Source organism: Microcaecilia unicolor, chromosome 10 (genome assembly GCF_901765095.1).
Source record: "Microcaecilia unicolor chromosome 10, aMicUni1.1, whole genome shotgun sequence".
NCBI classification, from domain to species: Eukaryota; Metazoa; Chordata; class Amphibia; order Gymnophiona; family Siphonopidae; genus Microcaecilia; species Microcaecilia unicolor.
This window is the reverse complement of record NC_044040.1, coordinates 183,705,028-183,728,432: the sequence shown is the minus strand read 5'-3', so window position 1 is coordinate 183,728,432 and position 23,405 is coordinate 183,705,028. Positions and strand designations below refer to the sequence as shown.

The 23,405-nt window shown below is 44.3% G+C and overlaps 1 protein-coding gene across 1 annotated transcript in view; it reads right to left on the bottom strand.

Annotated features, from left to right (window-relative positions):
• ARHGEF26 (Rho guanine nucleotide exchange factor 26) overlaps positions 1-23,405 on the bottom strand; it is a 194,339-nt gene that overhangs the window by 68,026 nt on the left and 102,908 nt on the right. The gene's annotated exons all lie outside the window — the stretch shown is intronic.

Sequence of the window (23,405 nt, the reverse complement as noted above, 5' to 3'; positions counted from 1 at the left end):
AAGAAGGAGATAAGACTTTAAAGCAGAGCAAACATTACCAGTCAAGAACCAAAGGAAGCAGAGATTAAACCTGTTCCACACAGGAGGATAAATGACGCAAAATTTGGGCACCGATAAATATTTGCGCTAAATGTTATTCTATAAATGGTACTCAGAGTTGGGCGCCAGGGGCGGCCTGACCATTAGACCACCTGAGGTGGGGGCCTCAGGCAGCACTCTTCAGGAGCGGCATCTCCCCACTCTTCGGGGAGCAGCATCTCCCCCTTTGCGGCGTTTACCTCATCATGTTCCAAACCCGGAAGCGATTCCCATACGCTGCCCTGCCGCCGGTACCCGCCTCTTCCCTTTACTGTGGCTGCCTCTCTGATGTAACTTCCTGTTTCGTCAGAGGCTCAGACAGCCGCAGTAAAGGGAAGAGGCAGGTGCTGGCGACAGAGCAGCGTATGGGAATCGCTGCCGCTGCTGGGTTTGGAACATGAAGAGGTAACTGCCACGAACAGGCTGGAGGTAGGAAGGAGGGCAGCATCCTAGCTCCGTCTCAGGCGGCATCTTGCCTTGGGCCAGCCCTGTTGGGTGCCTCTTATAGATGGCATTTGACGCCAGGATTCACATCCAGTTTTGGTATGACGATTTACACCAAGTAAAACCTGGTATAAATTCTTGCACCTAAATTAGGCACACACGTCCCTTATTCTATAAAACTGCACGCAAAATTCCAGGAACGCCCCTGATCCGCCTATGCCCCTCCCAAGGCTATGTCTCTTTTCAGATTTGCATGTAAAATTTACGCATGGATCCTGGCGCCTAAAGATGCCCATTTAAATTTAAATTAATGTCAATTGGTACAGAGAATTATTAGCACCCAATTAAAAGTGCTAACTGGCTCATTTATCAATTAAAATATGTGCGTAAATTGGGTATGCACCCATACTTACGGCGCAATTTTGAGCGCCATATATAGAAATAGGATGAAAATGCATTAACAATTTTTTGACAGAATTTTCAGCTAAAATCAGATCCAGGTAAAGTGGCATGAGGACTCACAAATGAAGAAAGAACCCATAACAGGCCAAGCAGCCCTGGTCCTAGGGCAGCTTCTGGGGGCTCTGAGCCCATTTCCCTCCCCTCTGAGGTGCTCTGAGCCCGTTTCCCTCCCCTTTCAGGTGCTCAGTCACACCTATTTCACCTAATGCGCAGATTGTAAGCTCTTTGAGCAGGGACTGTCTTTCTTCTATGTTTGTGCAGCGCTGCGTACGCCTTGTAGCGCTATAGAAATGCTAAATAGTAGTAGAAGAGATTCCCATTCTTCACTGCCACCTCTCTCTCTGCACCTTAAATGCACCTGCTGACCTGTCACTTTCTTCTATGCCTTTCCTATGATGGTGACAATGCTAAATTATGTTGGAGACAAGACAGAGAAAGTAGTGATGTCTAATGGCCGCTCTACATCTAGATGTCAGAAGGGCTGAGCTTCTATAGCTTCCCGTTTTATGGAGGATATGTTTTAAAATTATGACAATCAGACTCTATTATGTATTGCTGCTACCCTTAAGATCTATGCACCAGCTACTACTACCACTACTTATCACTTCTATAGCGCTACAAGGCATAAGCAGCGCTGTATATCATACACAAAAAGACAGTCCCTGCTCAAAGAGCTCACAGTCTAAATATGGAATGTTGCTAGTGGAATAGCAACATTCCATCTAGAATCTCAAATAGTAGCAACAGAATCTCAATAGTAGCAACATTCCATCTAGAATCTCCAATAGTAGAAACATTCCATGTAGAATCTCAAATAGTAACAACATTCCATGTTCCACTGCACTAACCACTAAGCTAATCCTCCACTAGCAACATTCCATGTAGATTAGCAATGTAGCCGCGCAGGCTTCTGTTTCTATGAGTCTGACGTCCTGCACGTATGTGCAGGACGTCAGACTCACAGAAACAGAAGCTTGCGCGGCCACGTTGCTGATCTGCAAGGGCAGGCTTCTACATTACTACTACTACTACTTATCATTTCTATAGCGCTACAAGGCATACGCAGCGCTGTACACCATACACAAAAAGACAGTCCCTGCTCAAAGAGCTCACAATCTAAATAGGACAGACACACAGATAGTAAGGGAATTAAAGAGAGAGGTGGGGATAAAAGGGTACAGGGCAAGTGAGTAGTGGTTAGGAGTCAAAAGCAGTGTTAAAGAGGTGGGCTTTTAGCCTGGATTTGAAAATGGCCAAAGAGGGGGCTAGACGCACAGGCTCGGGAAGTCTATTCCAGGCGTGAGGTGCAGCGAGATAAAAGGAACGGAGTCTGGAATTAGCAGTAGAGGAAAAGGGGACAGACAAGAGAGATTTATCCTCAGAACGGAGTACCCGAAAGGGGGCGTAGGGAGAGACAAGAGTGGAGAGGTACTGGGGAGCAGCAGAGTGAATGCACTTAGAGGTCAAGCCTTAAGGTGTATTGATAAAAGTTTATCCTTGTTTATGGTTGCAAGTCTGAAGTTTTGGAATATTTTACCTCAGAGTTTACATTCGAGCAAATAACTGCTTAACTTTCTAAAAACAATTGAAAACATTTTTTTTCAGGAGGCCTGCCCACAGGAAATTGCATCAGAGGAGGCAGGAGGCAGCAGAGGGCAGACCCAGGAGCTGTCCAAAGACAGCTTGTCATCAAGCTACTGCTGGCAGCAACCAACATAAAGTTTAAGGATTGGGGGGAGGGAGAGAAGAGAGGGTGTGATACTGGACCCAAGGGGAGGAGGAGAAGTGGAGGGGAGAGAGAGACTGGACTGGACCTGGGGGTTGGGGAGAGAAGAGACGGTAGACTGAGGGAGGGAGTGATTCCAGACCTGTGGAGGGAGACGAGGGGGAGAAGTCTTAAGCTTTAGACCAAGCGAGGCACTGGCAATGACTTCAGAGGCTGGGGATTTTGGCACCCTTTATCGCTAGCGCCCTGAGCCAGCACTCACCTGGGTCCAAATGTTATGCCAGCCCTGATGGACATACTTAAAATTTCTTAGCTGTTATTTTGTACTGCTATGAAAAAAAAAAAACAAAATGACACACACATTTTTTTCTCTACTCCTGAGGTGTGGGGATTGGACGCTCATGCTATGCACGCTCTCTCTCTCTCTCTCATTTTCTTGTACACTCTGTCTCTCTGCTTCAATCCTCTGGAGTGAGAGGAGAGATAGAGGGGGCCATTTACTAAAGCTTAGCTCGAGTTATCTGCAGCAGGGCCCATTTTATTCCTATGGGCCCTGCTACAGATAACTTGAGATAAGCTTTAGTAAAGAAGACCCCCAGAGCTAGCAGTGCTATGAGTATTTATTTTTGGATATAGCTCACACCTTGTCCAGTACTAGATCAAGGTGAATTGCATTTAGGTATAATAGGTATTTCTCTGTCCCCAGAGGGCTCACAGTCAGGGCCGTGCCTAGGGTCTCCGGCGCCCCCCTGCAGTTGGCCCCGCCGGCGCGCCCCCCCCCCGAAAACGATCGCTACACTACCCGCCCTCTTCTCCCCAGATCCTTTTCCTTTTTTGTTTAAATTTACCTCTCCGGCGCGCGGCAGCGTAGCGTTAGTGAGAAGGAGGCGGCGCTCCCCCGCCCCGACGTGTCTTCTTCCCTTCGCTCAGTGTCCCGCCTTCTTCTGACGTCAGAAATGACGTCAGAAGAAGGCGGAACCGAGTGAAGGGAAGAGACTGACACATCGGGGCGGGGGAGCACCGCCTCCTCACTAACGCTACGCTGCCGCGCGCCGGAGAGGTAAATTTAAACAAAACAAAAAAAAAGGACAAGGATCTGGGGAGAAGAGGGCGAGGTAAGCATGGTGCGGCGGGGCGCCCCCCAGAGGATGGCGCCCTCCTGCCATGCTTACCTCGCTTACCGTGTCGGCACGGCCCTGCTCACAGTTTAATTTTGTTCCTGAGGCAATAGAGAATTGTGACCAAGATCACAAGGTGCAGCAGCTGTAGGTTTTGAACTAGGTTTCTCTGGTTGTCCACCTGGTGTAAGCAGAAACTATTTCCATCCTGGCTTTGTGTCCATGCAACCAATATTGATTTATTGCAATGTAAATTAAACTGTTGCTGTAATGAACTCACTGCCAATACCGACCGTGTTTCAATTCTCTATCTGACAGTGCATGCGCTGTAAGTTGAAACATGTCAGTTTCAGTGAAACATTCCTGGTTTCAATATATCACGGAGCAGAAAATATATAACAGTCTGCACTGGGCCTTCCAGGCAGGGCAAGTTGACATCATAGTGCTTTAGGCTAATCAATTATTTGGCTGCTATTCACCCAACTTAAAAGTCAAGGATGCTTTCTAGAATCACCTTTATGAAGCTTCAAAGAGTTTTATTATGAGTAAGACTGTCCTTATCTTAGGTGCATTCATATAATTAGAGAAGAAAGCTATCAATCAAAGATCTGTCTTTGTGAGAATGAAGCACCGTTTATCCGACAGATTTAGAGATAAAACAGAAACAAGCATATGTGTCCTTACAGGTGAAAAACAAACTACTGTATTTCTTCTCAATGTCCTCTCTTTTTCATACTGAGAGATCTTTCTTGGGTTTTAAATTGTCTCTGTCCTTTTTTCTCTCTAAAGTGAACAGCCACTGCCTAGCCTAGGGATCCTCAAATCCAGTCCTCAAGGTCCACAACCCAACCTGGTTTTCTGCATTTCCAAAATTAATATTATCAATAGAAAACAAACAAAATAAAACATGGAAAAGAAAGTCAGAATGATTGAATATTTTGACACCCAACAGACAGGACTTAACAAGGCTCTGGGTTTTCTAGCCCATTATAAACCATAAAATTGTATGTCTCTGTTTATCACCCTCCTCTCACCTATCCAATCCTGTTAGAATATCAATGATATGCTTTGATGTCCCCATGCATACCTCCTACCCACCCCCACCCTCCAACCCTGTCAGACTGTCAAAGTAATGCTTGGATGTTTCACTTATATATACTATCTGCTACCACATTTGCTTATTTCCGATCTGACGAAGAAGGGCAACCTTCGAAAGCTAATCAAGAAATGTATTAAGTTATGTCCAATAAAAAAGGTATCATCTTTTCCATGTTTTATTTTGTTTGATTTCTATTGATAACCTTAAGAGTGGACTAACACGGCTACCACACCTCTCTACTCAAACTTAGTATGTATGGAGGTGGTGGAGATGAAAACGGTAACGGAATTCAAACATGCGTGGGATAAACATAAAGGAATCCTGTGCAGAAGGAATGCATCCTCAGGAGCTTAGCTTAGAATGGGTGGCAGAGCTGGTGGTTGGGAAGCGGGGCTAGTGCTGGGCAGACTTATACGGTCTGTGCCGGGGCTGGTGGTTGGGAGGCGGGACTAGTGCTGGGCAGACTTATATGGTCTGTGCCGGGGCTGGTGGTTGGGCGGCGGGGATAGTGCTGGGCAGACTTATACGGTCTGTGCTAGAGCCAGTGGTGGGAGGCAGGGATAGTGCTGGGCAGACTTATACGGTCTGTGCCAGAGCTGGTGGTGGGAGGCGGGACTGGTAGTTGGGAGGCGGGGATAGTGCTGGGCAGACTTATAGGGTCTGTGCTAGAACTGGTGGTGGGAGGCGGGACTGGTAGTTTGGGAGGCGAGGATAGTGCTGGGCAGACTTATAGGGTCTGTGCCAGAGCTGGTGGAGGGAGGCGGGGTTGGTGGTTGGGAGGCGGGGATAGGGCTGGCCAGACTTATACGGTCTGTGCACTGAAGAGGCCAGTACAAATAAAAAAGTAGCACATATGAATTTATCTTCTTGGGCAGACTGGATGGACCGTGCAGGTCTTTTTCTGCCGTCATGTACTATGTTTATATGTTTGTATGAGATCTATTTGCATTCACTGCTTCCACTGCATGTGTAGATCTCATACATATTCATTGTAGAAATCCTGAAAACCAGGCTGGGTTGTGCCCACAAGAAGTACAGTTAATTATATAGCATTTCTAAAGTTGCTAAAGGCCCATTTATTCCATGAGTATTTAGATTGATTCCATTAGGTCTTTTAAAAAAATCTTTATAAGGTTTTTAGAACAATACAAAAGTAATATATATGTTTATAAGAAATGAACAAGCACCATATAGTATAACCAACGAATCGCCAAACATTTTCAAAAACTAAAATAAAAACAATAAACCAAAAACAATAAAGAAAACCTATTATATCAGTAGGTTAACAGAAAATAAAACAAAACAGTGTATGTATATATTTTAGAGAGGTTGAATTGATCTTATAAAGTTACATCTAAGTGTCAATTAACATAGTTGTCTAGCAATGACCATGGTATACGAAATGATAAAATGTGACCAAATTTTATGGCAGCTATTTCCTTGTAACGCCTATATGAACAAAGCAAATTCCACCATTCATGAAATGAGACATGCAGATTATTTTTCCAATGTAAAACAATCAATTGAAGAGCAAGCAAAATCATCAAATTAAACCATTTTGCATGTTTTAATGGAACTGACAAACCAGGGGTGGATACTTTAAGGATTAACACTTTAAATGACAAAGTATCTGAAATAGCAAATAATTTTTGAAAAATGTCCCAAATCACAGGGCCGTGCCAAGGGTCTCTGGCGCCCCCCTGCAGACTACCAGTTGGCGGCGCCCCCCCCCCCCTGCCTGGCTCCAAGGCAGCGATTCCCCTCTCTCCCCTGCCCTCCCGCTCCCAAGTAGGAACTGCCCGCCCTCTTCTCCCCCCCAAGATCCCGTTCCTTTTTTTTTCTTTTAAATTTACCTTCCTCCGGCAGCGCAGCGTCATTGAAGGAGGCAGCGCGCCCAGTCCCGACGTCTCTAGCCTTCCCTTGTTCGCTGCTCACTGCCCCGCCTTCTTCTGACGAACAAGGGAAGGCTAGAGACGTCGGGACTGGGAGCGCCGCCTCCTTCAATGACGCTGCGCTGCCGGAGGAAGGTAAATTTAAAAGAAAAAAAAAAGGAACGGGATCTTGGGGGGGAGAAGAGGGCGGGCAGTTCCTACATGGGAGCGGGAGGGCAGGGTAAGCACGCAGTGGCGGTGCCCCACAGAGGATAGCGCCCCCCTGCGGCGCTTACCCCGCTTACCGCATCGGCACGGCCCTGCCAAATCGATTTCCAGTACGGTTGCAAGTTAACAGTTGCAGCGGTGGCAGGATCAGAAGCAGACATATTCAGAACCTGGAAAGCCTTAGCTATATAGGAAGGCAACTCCTCCTTACAAAACACCCACACTGCGGTGGAATCATCAGATTCCTGACCTGCTGAGCAGAAATGCCTCCCGGCATAGCCTCATGATGTTCTCTGGCTGGTCACAAGAAAGGGGATCTGGTTTCGAGAGCCATGGTGGCCGCTGGATGAGAGATGCAATTTCTTCGGCTGGCCTCTATATGGGACAGTCTCTCCCGCTGCAGGTGGCAGCGCTTTCTTCCAGAACGCAGTTGACTTCCTTTTCCTAGTCCTGTCTGGCTTCCGTGGCTGCCCTTTGCAGTTCGGCCACTTGGTCCTCTGTCCTGCCATGGATGGTTTTTGCAGATCGTCCAGTATTTTAGTTGTAACCCACTTTGATTCTCTGATTGAAACAGACTGGACTGAATATTGATGGGGCGAATGTTATGATGTATTGTACTTGATGATTTTATGTATGTTTTGATGTAACTCACCTTGGTTTAAGGCAGGATTTAAATATGAAAATAAATAAAATAAGTCAGGTCATGTGAGTGATTATCTGTTAGAACTTTTGTAGATATAACACAGTGGGGTGGATATACAACTTGATCTAACCAGCCAGAAATGGCTCCTGGCCAGTTAAATCGCCTGTTCAGGAATAGCTGTTCATTTTTAGTGGCATTTAACCGGTTAGTGCCAAACTAAGAACCAGCTATTTTAGGCGCATTCCAGAGGCGGAGTCAGCATTTGGCCGGTTAAGTGCTGATATTCAGAACTTACGGCCCTCTTTTACAAAGCCGAGCTAGCGATTCCCGCACGGCAAATGGGAGGAAACTCACAGGAACTGAATGGGTTTCCTCTCACTTACTGCGCAGGAATCACTAGCGCAGCGTTGTAAAAGGAGCCCTTAACCAGCCAGGTTAACCACATAACAAGGACTGCATACAAGTCAGTCCTATTTTTATGTGCTGAATATCACACTAAGGGGCCCTTTTAAAAAGGCACGCTAGCATTTTTAGGGCATGCTAAAAATAAGCATGTGCTAACCCCTGGATTCTATATAGCACGCTTACAGTTACGTGCGGTTCTGTGTGTAAATCTAGGCGTATTCTATAACTACACGTGTAGATTAATAGTTTTAACAAGCTGTTAAGCGTTAATAGCTCTTAATAAGCAATAATGAGCACTAATTGGCAAAAATTAGAATTTATGCATGTACATTGCTAAGCGAACTCTGTAATGTATTGAGCCTAAATTCTAACGCACGTAGGCTAAAAAGGGGAGGAGTGCTTAGGGGTATGGAAATGACATTTCGTGGGCGTTCCAACATCTATGCATGTTGTTATAAAATATGGCTGTAGTTAAAGATAACACTAGACAAAATTTCAGCGACAGCGGAATAAAGTATAACACTAATAATGAGCTGAAATGAACTTAACTAACCTAATCACTTAAAAGTGTGTGGTATCCAGTTAGTGGCTTTCTTTTTTATTTTTTCAGTACAGAAAGAGACCTCAGTAGTCACCGCGTAGCAGCAGAACAACAAATGCACTCGGTGCTCGCGTTTCTTTGACTCCATTTTTATCATTGGTCAAAAAAACTCTGAGACTACTGAGGTCTCTTTCTCCACTTAAAAAATAAAAAAGAAAGCCACTAACTGGATACCACACACTTTTAAGTGATTAGGTTAGTTAAGTTCATTTCAGCTCATTATTAGTGTTATAAAATATGGGCCAGTGCACATAAATCTACGTGCAGGGATTTATAGCAGCTTTTCGCTGGTGTAAATGGACACGCGTAGATTTAGTCGTATGAACTACACCTAAGCGTATTCTAAATACCGCACATATATTTATGTGTGGTATTTAGAATACATTTAGGCGTGATTGCCTAACGCATGTTAATTTTAAGCGCTATATATAGAATCGGGCCCTAAATGCTAGAGACACCCATATATTCCTCTGGGCATCTCTACTGTTTAGCGTGCGCTAAAAACACTAGCGAACCTTTGTAAAAGGACCCCTTAACCGGCTATATGTTAGACAGCTCTGCAAACCTGGAAATTTGTTGTTGGTGCCCAGACACAGCCTGGCATTGAATTTCTGTATTTAGTCCAGCAGTGGTCAGCAAAACGCTGATTGACGCTAGCTGAATATTGGACCCAGTGAGTTTCAAACACTGGTTTGTGGAACTGATTTATCACACTGGATTTCTGGGATTACTTTATCATTTTTAGTGGAGGAGTGGCCTAGTGGTTAGGGTGGTGGACTTTGGTCCTGGGGAACTGGGTTCGATTCCCACTTCAGGCACAGGCAGCTCCTTGTGACTCTGGGCAAGTCACTTAACCCTCCATTGCCCCATGTAAGCCGCATTGAGCCTGCCATGAGTGGGAAAGTGCAGGGTACAAATGTAACAAAAATAAAATAGATACTATTGGAGATTCTACATGGAATGTTGCTACTACTGGAGATTCTACATGGAATGTTGCTATTCCACTAGCAACATTCCATGTAGAAGCCTGCGCGGCCACATTGGTGATCTGCAAGGGCCAACTTCTACATGGAATGTTGCTAGTGGAATAGCAACATTCCATGTAGAATCTCCAATAGTAGCAACAGTGGGGGAGTGGCCTAGTGGTTAGGGGTGGTGGACTTTGGTCCTGGGGAACGGAGGAACTGGGTTCAATTCCCACTTCAGGCACAGGCAGCTCCTTGTGACTCTGGGCAAGTCACTTAACCCTCCATTGCCCCATGTAAGCCGCATTGAGCCTGCCATGAGTGGGAAAGCGCAGGGTACAAATGTAACTAAAATAAAATTTTTGGCTTTTTTTTGGACTTGTTATATGTATTCATTTATTTAATTTATTTAATACATTTATACCCCACATTTTCCCGCTAGTTGCAGGCTCAATGTGGCTTACACAAAACTGTAGGAAAGGCTACAGTACAGAAAAGTACAATTAAACAGTGTAAAAGTAAGATAGTGAACATATAGACATCATTTAAACAACAATACGTAGATGATAATAAAGATAATTAGTGTCCATGAATCTTGTTAAACCAGGAGTTAATCAGATTATGTTGAACCTGGAGAATAAGACTTCTTGAACAGGATGGACTTCAATAATTTTCTGAAATTTAGGTAGTTCTGAGTACATTTTACTGATTTGGGTAAAGCATTCCACAGTTGTGTGCCTATGAAGGTGAAGTTGGAGGCATAGGTAGAATACATACACTTTGATTTATAGTACTGTAAACTGTTTTGATCTTTAAAGTGGTATATTAATCCCTATCAAACATAAAAATGGCGAGTGTCGTACTCACTCACAAATGCGCAGTAGAGACCCTCTCTGCCCCACCCCCGCGTCAATACGTCATGATGGGGGCGGAACAGAGAGGGTCTCTACTGTGCATTTGCGAGGGATGAAACCGCCGTCGCTAACGCTCCCCCCACCCTCCACCCGGCCGGGCCCTCGCTCCGCTATTGAAACAGAGAGGGAACGCAGCACACAACTCTGCTGAGCTGCCGTCCTTCCTTCTTCTTCTCTGCCTGTGTCCCGCCCTCGACGACGTTACATCACACGAGGGCGGGACACAGGCAGAGAAGAAGAAGGAAGGCCGATGGCAGCTCAGCAGAGCTGTGTGCTGCGTTCCCTCGCTGTTTCAATAGCAGAACGAGGGCCCGGGCCGGATGGAGGGGTTGCAGCGGTGACTCGGGGGGGGGGGGGGGGCGAGCTCGGCGGCGGGGGGGGCCTTGCAGAGGCGACGGGAAGGGGCTTTCAACCCCCCCCTTTCCTATACGAGCCCGTTTTTACGGGCTCAACGGCTAGTAAACCATAAACCATTCATTTGGACTGCACAATAATTTTGTTCTTTTTTTCCTGCCGGGGGGGGGGGGGGGGGGGGATATATGATTGAGAATGTCTTAGAAATCAGAAAAAAAATTGGAAGTGTTTTCCGTCCTGTGATCTACGATGCTTTTTTCAAATTTTAGTCTTACAATTTTATTAACAATGAGTAAAAAGTTTGAGAGATACATCATATCTTGCTTTTGACTTCGTTCTTTTTTATATACAATCTAATTAGTTTTTTGTCATCTGGGGTTTCCACTGCTCGCACAGATAGCGATGACAATGATCTCTTGTAGCAAACATTAGATAAGCGAAACTTCATCAAGACAGCCATGTCTGCATCTTGACAGTGATATAAAAGACCTTTTGTTTACGTACTCATTGCAGACTGGCACAGTCAGACACAGGGCTCTCTCTGTCCATGCTGCTATCAATTTACAACTGCATGACTCTTCAGTAGCCTGCCTTGAGGCAGAAGTGGAAATAATCACTCAGTGCAATTTTTTTGCCTATGAAATCAGTTTCAGCTGAAAAAGCATGTTTTTTTTTTCTTCTTTCTTACAAAAGGTCTGTCTACAACTCAGGTTCTTTATTGTTGCAAAACAATCTAGCATTGGCGAAAGACCAAGACTAACAAACACTGGTACCGACTACGTCAAGGTTTTTCGTAATCCTATTGGAGACGCAGAGAACGCTCTTAGAATGAAAATATTCATACCTTTGTGGTGCACTGCATACTTGGCTAGGTTCAGGTCAACTATCTTCACTGAACAATGAGTAGACTACTTTGGTGTAAAGAATGCAACAAGGCCAGCCAAAGTCCCATAAACAAAACTTAAAGGCACAGGTGTGCCCAGTTTTCATTGTATGAACTCCTTTTGTATTTATTTAATTGGGAGCACCTACCAGTAATTTATTTGAGTGCCTGCTTTCACTTAGCAAAGTTTTGTGCTTGCCTAGGTTAATTCCTACCCAGAACAATGTGTCATGTCCCCTACCTCAACGCAAGCGGTGTCCTCGGCCTGCGCGGGGTCCCGTCGACACGCACACTTGACTGGCACTGCCCTGACCCATGAGTGTGTAGTTCTTCTCTGGCTTTGTTCACATCTGCTCTCCCTCTGCCTGGCTTCCCTTGCTTCTCTCCTATTGGTCTTCTGGGTCCTCCTTCCCCTGCTCTTGTCCTATGGCTGTGCTCCTTCTCCCTGCTGGTTCCTCCTGATGTCAGAAACCAGCACTTTATCAGCTGAGCTCTTCCTGGACTCCATGCTTCAGCTTCTACTTTGGTAGGTGTTACTTGCTCAGTAGTTTGCTTCTTCTCTACTTTGTCCCTCATTGCTGACTTTGCTTGTACCTGGATTACTCTCTTGCCTGCTGCCTGCCTATTGACTTTACCTGTGTCTGGATTACTCTCTTGACTGCTGCTTGCCTACTGACTTTGCCTGTACCTGGATTATTCTCTTGACCTGCTGCCTGCCTGGCCGAGACATTCACCACCCCGCTTCCAGCTCCGTCTCGTAAGTCCTGCAGGCTGCCCGCACCTAGGGGCTCAACCTCTGGGGAACGGCGGTCAGCGCAGGTGAAACCCGGGGTTGTCCGGCTGCCAAGCAGAACCAGGCTCAGCAGTGCTCTACTTGGTACAAGAACTCACAAGTCTGACACAATGTTACAGTATAGGAAAGCCCAAAAGCTAATAAAGCTATGACACTGCAGAAGAAATGAAACTGGAAGACTAGATGGGATTTATGGGCCTTATCTGCTATCATATTCTATCCGGAGGCCATGTTTATCAGGCAGGGGGCAGGGGAGAGGAGATTTATTTCATTCCTGGCTTTGTACTCATATACACTCAAGATCCTAGACCCTCACTATCCTCAGAGCTTGAGGAAAGCATCCTCTGATTACTCTCTGTGCCTAGATCCCAGGAAGGGCACTGCCCTGCATTACACTCTGCGCTCAGTCTCTTTGGCCCCAATGCTACTACTACTACTTAACATTTCTAGAGCGCTACTAGGGTTACGCAGCGCTGTACAATTTAACAAAGAGAGACAGTCCCTGCTCAAAGAGCTTAGAATCTAATAGACAAGTGAACAATCGGTCCGATAGGGGCAGTCAAATTGGGGCAGTCTGGATTCACTGAACGGTAAGGGTTAGGTGCCGAACGCAGCATTGAAGAGGTGAGCTTTAAGCAAAGACTCAAAAGTAAACGCAAGCACTAGAGGCTTTTAGCACCGTATAGTGCCCACATTTACTGTACAGAATGTTCAGAGCAGTCTAGCACGGGAAACAACAAGAGTGTCGGGCATTAGCACAGATAGCATGCAAATGTAGTCAAGTTCATGCTAATGAGGTCATTTTATATTCCTCCTCAATGCTCAGAAAAGAGCGCCTGAAACAAAACAGCCTCACTGCTGCAAAAAATAATGCCAGGCCGCAGCAGGCGCTAGTGTGTTGGAAGAGAGGATTTCTCATGATTCTCATGCTTCTTTCTGCAAAATTTGCCAGTTTTGATTGCTTTTGGAAGCAGAAGAAAGCCTGTGAAAACCCTTAAGCGCTGGTCGTGAGAAACAGCAGACCCAAGCGAAAGCACACATTGGCGTAGGTTTCCTGCATCTAAATATAGGCTAAAAATATTTAAAATTCTTGTATTTAGCCCACAGAAGACATGAAGCCAATGTGTGTTTCATGTTCGGGTTTTAGCAGGTGCATGCGCACAAGAGCCAAGCTTACTGCGGAACTCTTCTGCGCATACATCAAGCACAATCCTCCTGCGCCAAAAGCACAATCCTCCTGCTGAACTCCCTAATGTTCAACGCTATGAGCGTGCCTATATTTGCATTAGTGTGTTGTTCTTCTGCGCTGTTCTGGCGGTATTTATGGCGCCAAATATCTGGGGCTAATCTAGCTGGCAATAGTAAGCATTTTTTTTAAATGCTGACCGCCACCAGCTGAATGTCGACCAGTTTATGTTTTATGGAGGAAAGTAGTGGAGGATTAAATAATTGCGAGAATATGGAGCATCTCAGCAAGTAAAACGGTGACAGCCCCTTGACATGCAACTGGAAATGCATCAATGATTATGTAATAATCAACCAGTATGGTTATCCCATTGGCTCTTCCAGTGTAATTGCCCCTATAAGTGGCAAACATAATGAGGGTAAGTTTATAACATAGATTCTACCATGTGCTCCATATGTTTTATAAAGTAGGGCTGCAGATTTAACATGTTAATAACATGATTAATGCGTAAAATTTTTAACGACAGCTAAAATATTTAATCGTGACTAACAACAGCATCAGCGGAAGGCAGATGCCTATTTCTGGGTCTGGCAGAGCCAGCAATAAGCTACCCTTCCACCCTTCCCATGAATCCTTTGGTCTCACCTCGCTCCCACAGGGTGACAACTCTAGGAGGAGCATTACCAGCACTGCACAGCCGGCTGGGCGGGGCCTTGAGTGTCTGTGAATGCTCAAGGCTGGCCTGTTTCCGGCTTCTCCAAAACAGGAAGTTCAGTGGGGACAGGAACTGGCCAGCCTTGAGCATGCGCAGATGCTCAAGGCTGTGCATTGGGCGGGCCATGCAATGCTGGTGATGCAACTCCTAGAGTCACTGCCCCATGGCTGCCTTGATACCAGTTTCTGCAGCCTTTCGCCAATCCCGGGCCACTCCAGGGAAGCCCCAGACTGCTGCAACTGTCTGGCTGTTCCACTCCTGCCAGAAGGCAAGACGTCCTTTGTTTTTTTGTTTTCTGTTTTTTTTTTTTAATTTCGGGGAAGAGAGACAGCAGACATAGATGGAATGAGGGGAGAAGGCAAACGTTGGGTGGGAGGGTGGAGAAAGGACAGACGTTGTTGCACATTGCATGTATAGGTAACAAATGTATTTTTTTTTTATAGTGGATGGAACAAAGAAGAGAGATGGTGTCCACAGAAGGGAAGGGGGGGGAGGAGAGAGAGGGAAGATATTTTGGAACAGGGGAAAGAGAGAAGGGAGGGGGAGGGAGGGAGGGAGGGAGAGGCAGAAATAAGATGCTGGCACGCATCTTTTAATTGCACGATTAACCAACTAAAAATTTTAATTGTGCGATTAATTACGATTAATCCTTCCTGTAGCCCTATTATAAAGGGAATTTATGTTAATATATCTAATTTTATAAAGCAACCCTCTGGCAAAATGAACATTCCCATAAATGACACGGGAAACATAACAGAAAAATGTTCTAGCTTTACACACTTATATCTAAAGTGACGTGAAAATACTACACTTTACAGTTTCAGTGAAAAGAAAACTTTGTCCTCATGGTCCACCAGTCTCAGCAGGTAGTAAAGTTGCATTTTCCCTCTAACCTCTCTCTGTAGATAGTAACCCTAGAAAAATAGAATTCCTATGTTGTTTAACTGCAAAATATTGGTTGAGGAAATTATTTTGTTTTGACTTCTCTTTGCAGTACAGTTTGAAAAGATTGGAATGCTAATCTCAATTCACTCGGCGGGAGCCAAAAACAGCTACTGGTTGTAAATCTGAAGATAACAAAATATGCTGGTCCGTTGCAGGAGGTTTGGTTTGTAAGTATTCAACCTACTAAATGATACCACAGCGTTAATGAAAAAGATGACAGAGAAAAATAAATGTTTTCGCTAGAACAGTGTTCCTATCACATTCTTTGGATCAGGCCCAAAGGCGGGCTGTGTATGATGGGTTTTAAAGCCTTCTTGCAGATAAAATCTTCAGCTGTAATTAATGGAAATGCTTTTCTAGCTGTAGGTGCCTCATAATTTGATGAGTCACCTGAAGGGGATGTGCTGAGTTCCCTGCTTCTATGAGGAAATTGCCAGCAAGGTGCTGCTACAAACCAGTATATTTTACATTATAGATGGTTTTCTCCACTGGATGGGCATGCATGGTCTCAATACACAAGACAGCTTGTGGAATCCATTTTGCATGATGTCATATTGTTAAATGACATTAACTAAAGCAGAAAGGAACGGTCTTTCCAAAATAAAATCAAGGGGCTTGATCTTCAAAGCGATTTTACTGGCCAGAAAAGGCTCCTGGCCAATTAAGTCATTTGAGCAGGGCTATCTGCTCATATTCAGTGGAACTTAACCGGTTAGTGTCACCGAATATCACCAAAGACTGCTAAACTGAAAGCTGGCTATTTTGTGGGCGGTCCAGGGCGGAGTTTCACTTATGAGGTTAAGTGCTGATTTCAGCCCTTAACTACCTAAGGGGTCTTTTTACAAAGGCGCATTAGCAATTATAGCACTCACTAAAAATAAGTGTTAAACGTTAGAGACCCCCACTAATCTTGCAGAGCTCCTTCTTAAATTGCAATATTCACCAAAAGAAGATACAGTAGTGTAGCCAGGGATTAACAACAGATTCTCTCTCTCCTACCACATCTGCTGGTGGGATGGCTTCACTACCATGAAATATGAGATTTATTTTTAATGGCATCACTCTCTCCTCTTGCCAACAGATGGTTCCGGAATAAGAAAAATAACGTTTTCTAGAAACAAGTGTTATGCTGGCTTGGTACTGCATTTGAAGGGGGAAAGTTTGTTTTGGGATGCAGTACCTGTTAAATTGTTCCCTGAAAGCATTTAAAATCAATAAAATTATATTCTTATTTGTAGGAAGTGAGCAGCGAATTATGTGCTCTGACCTTAGAGTCAAGGAACTGATTAACTGTGGGCAGTTTATCAGAGCTTAAAGCCTGTAGACTTTTCTGGGAGACATGTTATAATTTTTCATGCTTCTTGGTCTATTTACATTGTTCAGCATTTCACAATTTTAAATAGTCTGAAATATTTTAGTGAAATATGGAATAGAACAGAAGAAACATGTGTCCTGCAGGTGACTTTTAGATATGCCTTATGTGCAAGAGGCATATAATGACTGTGGAAACAGAAGAGTTAAGAAAATGTCTCATCTATTTTCCTAATTTCACTTTTCTAATTATGTTACAGGAGACAAAAATGAAAGTTGTGTTTTTACTCTCTTTACCTTTTAACCTTTGCTTTTGTAGGGATTTTTTTAAATACAATATTAATACCTAGATTATTCCTTCCTTGAATGATAATGCACTTTTCAAATGTGTCCTTCTTGCCTGCAAGGAGTGAATATTTACATATGGGCTCTTTACCAGGGTTGCCAGGTGGAAAATTTTTTCCCCACCCAAACGAGCCCAAATCCAGCCCAAAACCCACCCAAACTCAAACCCCGCCCCTGACACCCCCACCCCCGCGTCATCACCCCGCCCCCGTCATCAACCCCGCCCCCGCCGTCATCGGCCCCGCCCTCCGCCCAAAACGTCACTAACCACGCCCAAAACGTCACTAACCCCGCCCCCCGCGGCCGAAAAAAAACGCTTTAAAAAACCGCCCAAAAGACACAAAACAAGCCCAAAAAACCGCAACCCGCTGCGGGCAAAAATTTCCCGTTGCCGGTCGCGGAAAACCGCCCAATTGGGCGGTAAAACCGCCCACCTGGCAACACTGCTCTTTACTAAGCTGTGTTAAAAAGTGGCCTGTGCTATCACTAGCACAGGGCTTCCCCCCCCCCCCCCCCCATGCTGAGGCCGTTTTAGTGTGGTTGTAAATTGGCACATTTCCCAGTTCCTCTATTAATGGCCGTGAGTTAATTTCCTCATTAGCACGGAAGCATTTACTAACACCTATTTTCTAGGCAGCAAGGATTCCCGTGCTAATCGTTGGCGCAAGGCAATGTAGTTGAAATAAATGATTTGCACAGAACATGCCCGCTCTATGCCCCCAGTGCTAATAAATAAAAAGTATTTTTAGTAGCGCTATAGAAATGATAAGTAGTAGTAGTAGTAGTAGCGAGTGGGAAATGCATGCTGACCCTAAAACGACTGTGGGTTGCTAGAGTGTGCCCCATCGTAGTGCTTTTTAACCTGTGGTAGGCATGGGTTAGTACTTACTACAGCTTAGTAAAGGACCTCATGGTAATGCAGGGCTAGATTCTGTTCATAGCGCTGAAAAAAATGAGTGCGAAGAACTATCCCATCAATGGCACTCCGAGCTGGGTTCTGTTTACAAAATAGTGTTTGGCGCCGGAATCCACGCCCAATTTTGAGCATGAGGATTTAAACCAATTGAAACCTGGTGTAAATCCTCGTGCCTAAATTAGATGCGGATCTACCTTGTTCTGGAACACTGAGCGCACTGGAATGCCCCTCCCATAGCCACGCCCCTTTTCAGATCCACATTTAATGCATGCATCTTTATAGAACAGCAACCATAAAGATGAGTGGCCTAGTGGTTAGAGTGGTGGACTTTGGTCCTGGGGAACTGGGTTCGATTCCCACTGCAGGCACAGGCAGCTCCTTGCGACTCTGGGCAAGTCACTTAATCCTCCATTGCCCCAGGTATAAATGAGTACCTGTATATACTATGTAAACCCCACAGAAATGCAGCATATCAAGTCCCAGTTCCATTTCCCTATTTCAGATTCTACATGGAATGTTGCTACTATTGGAGATTCTAGATGGAATGTTGCTACTATTGAGATTCTGTTGCTACTATTTGAGATTCTACATGGAATGTTAATGTTGCTATTCCACTAGCAACATTCCATGTAGAAGCCTGCCCTTGCAGCCGCGCAGGCTTCTATTTCTGTGAGTCTGACGTCCTGCACGTACGTGCAGGACGTCAGACTCACAGAAACAGAAGCCTGCGCGGCTGCAAGGGCAGGCTTCTACATGGAATGTTGCTAGTGGAGGAGTCGCCTAGTGGTTAGAGTGGTGGACTTTGGTCCTGGGGAACTGGGTTTGATTCCCACTGCAGGCACAGGGAGCTCCTTGTGACTCTGGGCAAGTCACTTAACCCTCTATTGCCCCAGGTACAAATAAGTACCTAAGTCGCATTGAGCCTGCCATGAGTGGGAAAGCCATGAGGGGTACAAATAAAAAAAAAAAATTCTAATTACTACCAATAATTGATTGTTAGAGCATAATTACTGGCATTAATTGGCTCATTATAAAATTAAATTGCATGAACAAATTGGGCACATGCCAAAATTTGTGCATGTAATTTTGAGCGTCATATATAGAATTAAGGGGTTAGTAACTGACAGCAGATAAAAGACTGAAATTACCCATCCAGTCTGCCTATCTTAGATTCATCCATTGTAGGTAGATGCATAAGGGGCCCAATCTCACGCGTTGGCGTCCTCCCCCACCACCCGCAATCTGGTACCTCTTCTCTTCTTTTAAAAGTTCTTTTTGCCACAATCTGCGCAGTGCCAGCACTCTTAGCAATAGCAAGTTGCTTCAGCCAATCCCCCAGGACCTTCCTCCAGCTGTGTCCCGCCCTTGCTGAAGGAAGGCCACGGAATTGGCTGAAACAGTCTGCTACTCAGCAGTAGTTGTTTCTGCCAATCCCAGAAGCCTTCTTTCAGCTGTACCCCATTCTTGCTTAATGAAGGCCCTGGGATTGGCTGAAGCTGCCTGTAAATCAGCAATACCTGCTTTAGCCAATCCCAGGGGCCTTCCATCATTTGCATCCCGCCTTTGCTGAAGGAAGGCCCTGGGATTGGCTAAAGCAGGCTGTTCTTGCTGAGAGTGCTGGACCGTGTGTGACCCAAGAAGGCGATATAATGGGGTGGAGAGGTAGAAAGAGAGCCGATGAAGGAGAGAGATACTGGACCCAGAATAGACAGTAGGGGATGTGAGGTATGGGAGGAAGGGAAAAGAGAGAAGAGGGACAGAAAGACAGAGAAGAGATACTGGGCACGGAGGGAGCATAGGGACAGGGACACAACAGCAAAGGAGGACAAAGAGGAAACAAGGACACACAGGGACAATATTGGACACTGGGGGGGGGGGGGTGCTGATCACAGAGGAAGGGATATAGACTGCAGGACAGGTCAAGATACACCGAGGAACCCTCAATTTATGTAAACATGTATATATTCATACCAACAGATTCTACAATCTAATTTCTTAAGGAACAGAGTTTGAGGATCCCTAGGGTTCTGAAAAACCCAGTTTGGGAATTACTGGAATAAGGTATGGTACTCTGCTAGCATGCAGTGCCTGTGTAGAGATCTTGTTGACGTCGTGTTTGTTTTGTGTTTTTTTTTCAATAGGTAGGTATTGGTGTTTTACGGCATGGTATAATATTTACAGTGCTGCCTTTTCATGCGTAAGGTTGTCACTTTTTGAGTCTTGGGAACTAGTGTTATTAAGGTATGGGTTTTACACAAGTTTTTGCATAGTGTTTTGTAGTGGAGGGATTGTGTGTTAGCCTTACTGAGGTGACACCAAAATGTTAATCTAATTATAGTTTGTCATTACATCAGAAGTGGTTTTAGAAAAGTTTGCAGGATCTGTTGTGTGTTGAGGTAGTTGTCTTTATGGCAGACATGTATTTGATCAAGTTTAAATCATGAGGTACTGGCAGATGAGGGATCTTTAAATACAGTTGAATTGTCTCCACAGGTTTGTATGTGGTTTTGTGTTAAGTGTTTGAAATAATTGTGTTTAAAATATGTAACATGTCATCCATGAAGACACATGGAGGCATTACTTTTCAATAAGTGTAGTCAGCGGCCCTTCCTTGGACTTAGTCTCTTCACCACCATTTCAAATTTATAGATTTGAATGCACTGCGAGAAAAGCCTCACTCATTGACCTTCAATTTCACTTATTGGGGTGGTACATGTCACTCTTCTGGATAGGCCACCCTTGACATCTCTGACAACAAATGTAGAAAAATAATGTTATTTTCTATTTATTGATTGGAAAATGTCAATTTTTGGAATGTGCATCTGCCAGAACTAGTTTTAGACATGGCTGTGGCTCACGAGAACAATCTCACTCATTTGGCCTTCAATCTCCAGAATTGCGGTGGCAAATCTCCAACATTGGGATGAGCCACCCTTGGCGTCTCTGATGCTCCTTGCTTTTAACTAGCACCCAGGCCCCCTTCTCTGTCTTCCACCCAGCTCCCAATATTAATGAGATTCTTGTGAAAAATCAGTCTCCCTATGCTTGATAAAGTTTGGGTTCCAATCATGGGTTAGCTTAGCGGGGTTTAGAAAAGGTTTGGATATCTTCCTAAAGGAAAAGTCCATAGACCATTATTAAAATGGACTTGGGGAAAATCCACTGCTTATTTGTAGAATATTCAAACAATAAGAAAGAAATGGCAACGCTCCACCTTATATATCTTTGTAGAAATACACAACGTTTAAGAGGCAAAGCAATTTACTTCAACAGTAATAAATTGATTATTGAAGGCGTCTCATACTGTCACATAGACATTTTGTGTCATGCTTCTTTCAAGCTTGTACAGTTGTGACTTTATATAATCATAGACCGCTTCCAGCCTACCAGTAGTACACGCTGTCTGCTAGTAGTGAATCACCTATGTCTATATACCAGTGTGCTCACTGTCGGGCTGGCAACGATACCGGAGACTTAATTAATGTTTGACAAGTAGAACCCTGGAAACGTGAAAGGCTCAAGATTATTAAAACATGGCTTGCAACTTCCACTGATATTAAGATAAGTTGATTTTTTGCATCATAATCAAATTTATCTCAACAGTGTTTCAAAATTTGAACAGTAGTGCACAAAATTTTTTTTTTTTAAATGAATCAATGTGAGCACACTGGTATATAGACATAGGTGATTCACTACTAGCAGACAGCGTGTACTACTGGTAGGCTGGAGGCGGTCTATGATTATATAAAGTCACAACTGTACAAGCTTGAAAGAAGCATGACACAAAATGTCTATGTGACAGTATGAGACGCCTTCAATAATCAATTTATTACTGTTGAAGTAAATTGCTTTGCCTCTTAAACGTTGTGTATTTCTAGAATAAGCAGCATAAAATGTATTGTACTGTTTTGGGATCTTGCCAGGTACTTGTGACCTAGGGATTGGCCACTGTTGGAAACAGGGTGCTGGGCTTGATAGACCTTCGTTCTGTCCCAGTACGGCAATACTTATGCAGGTCACCCCAGCCTTCTTGGAACAGCAGTGCTGTTATACTACAACCACTCAAGGCTGTAACTGCTGCTGCTTGCAGGTTATTCCAAAACTTTCTTGGAGACCTATAAAATCATAGCACTGCTGTTTAGGACTGTGACTGCTGTTCCGCATGAGTTACCCACCGACTTCTCAGAAGCACAATGCAGTCCTAACACTGCTGTTCTGGGAATAGAAGATATGGTAGAAAGAGGTTTGTAATTTGTTCATCCGGTAATTAGCCAGAAAACACAACATGTTCAGTCGCTGATCTGGCAGTGAGTTTGTTCTTTCCAGACTGTGTGGGGTACAGTTTATTCCTGCTTATTTGAAGTTTCCACTGTGTGATTTATCTATTTTTTAATTATTATAAAAGTTACAGTTTATTCTTTAGCAGGAGGTCTGTGGGACTAGGTGTAAGTACTCAATGTGTAACTGTCTGATGATACCAAATGAGTTTTTGGCTAAACAGAGGCAAGCAACCTGACCCTGGCGTAAAGCCCAGCTTCGTACAGTGATGGACCGCTCTTGGTACTTAAAGATAAACCCAAGAATCCTGCAGCTGCCTGCAGAGGAATAACACTTACTGCAGAGAAAACTCCTCGATACCTCCTTTCAAAAGAGAGCAAACTGCAAGAAAACAAGTGATAGCACCTGGTGCAATGATTAGCCAGTATTAGAGGTGTTACTTACACCGGGTTTCTCTTTTCTGTCTGGCAGTGAGCCAGAATTTTACATTCTTAAAAGGACTATATGATTGTTTTGCACTGAAGAGATGTTAATGAACCATAAAAATCATGTGTTGCAAAATGTATTAGTACTGATTACAACAAAAACAAGGTCAATTCCATGTTAATATAAAATTATTTTTTTGCAGACAAGTGAAGGGCAATTCTGTATATACACCACCTTCCTGTACACCACCTTGAGTGAATTCCTTCAAAAAAGGCGGTAAATAAATCCTAATAAATAAATAAATTTACATAGGGGTCGTCAAGCTCCATCTCTGGCCATCTTCAAATCTAGGCTAAAAGCCCACCTTTTTGATGCTGCTTTTAACTCCTAAACCTTATTCACTTGTTCAGAACCCTTATTTTATCATCCCCCCTTTAATATTCCCTTATCTCTTGTTTGTCCTGTTTGTCTGTCCTAATTAGATTGTAAGCTCTGTCGAGCAGGGACTGTCTCTTCATGTTCAAGTGTACAGCGCTGCGTATGTCTAGTAGCGCTTTAGAAATGATAAGTAGTAGTAGCAGTCTAACTTTCATGGGTAAGTTACACCTGGTCCCTGCCACGTTTAGGTCCCTGAACTTAAGACAGCTCTATGACTGGTGTAAATGCAGGCACTTAAATATTACGCATGCCAATACCAGG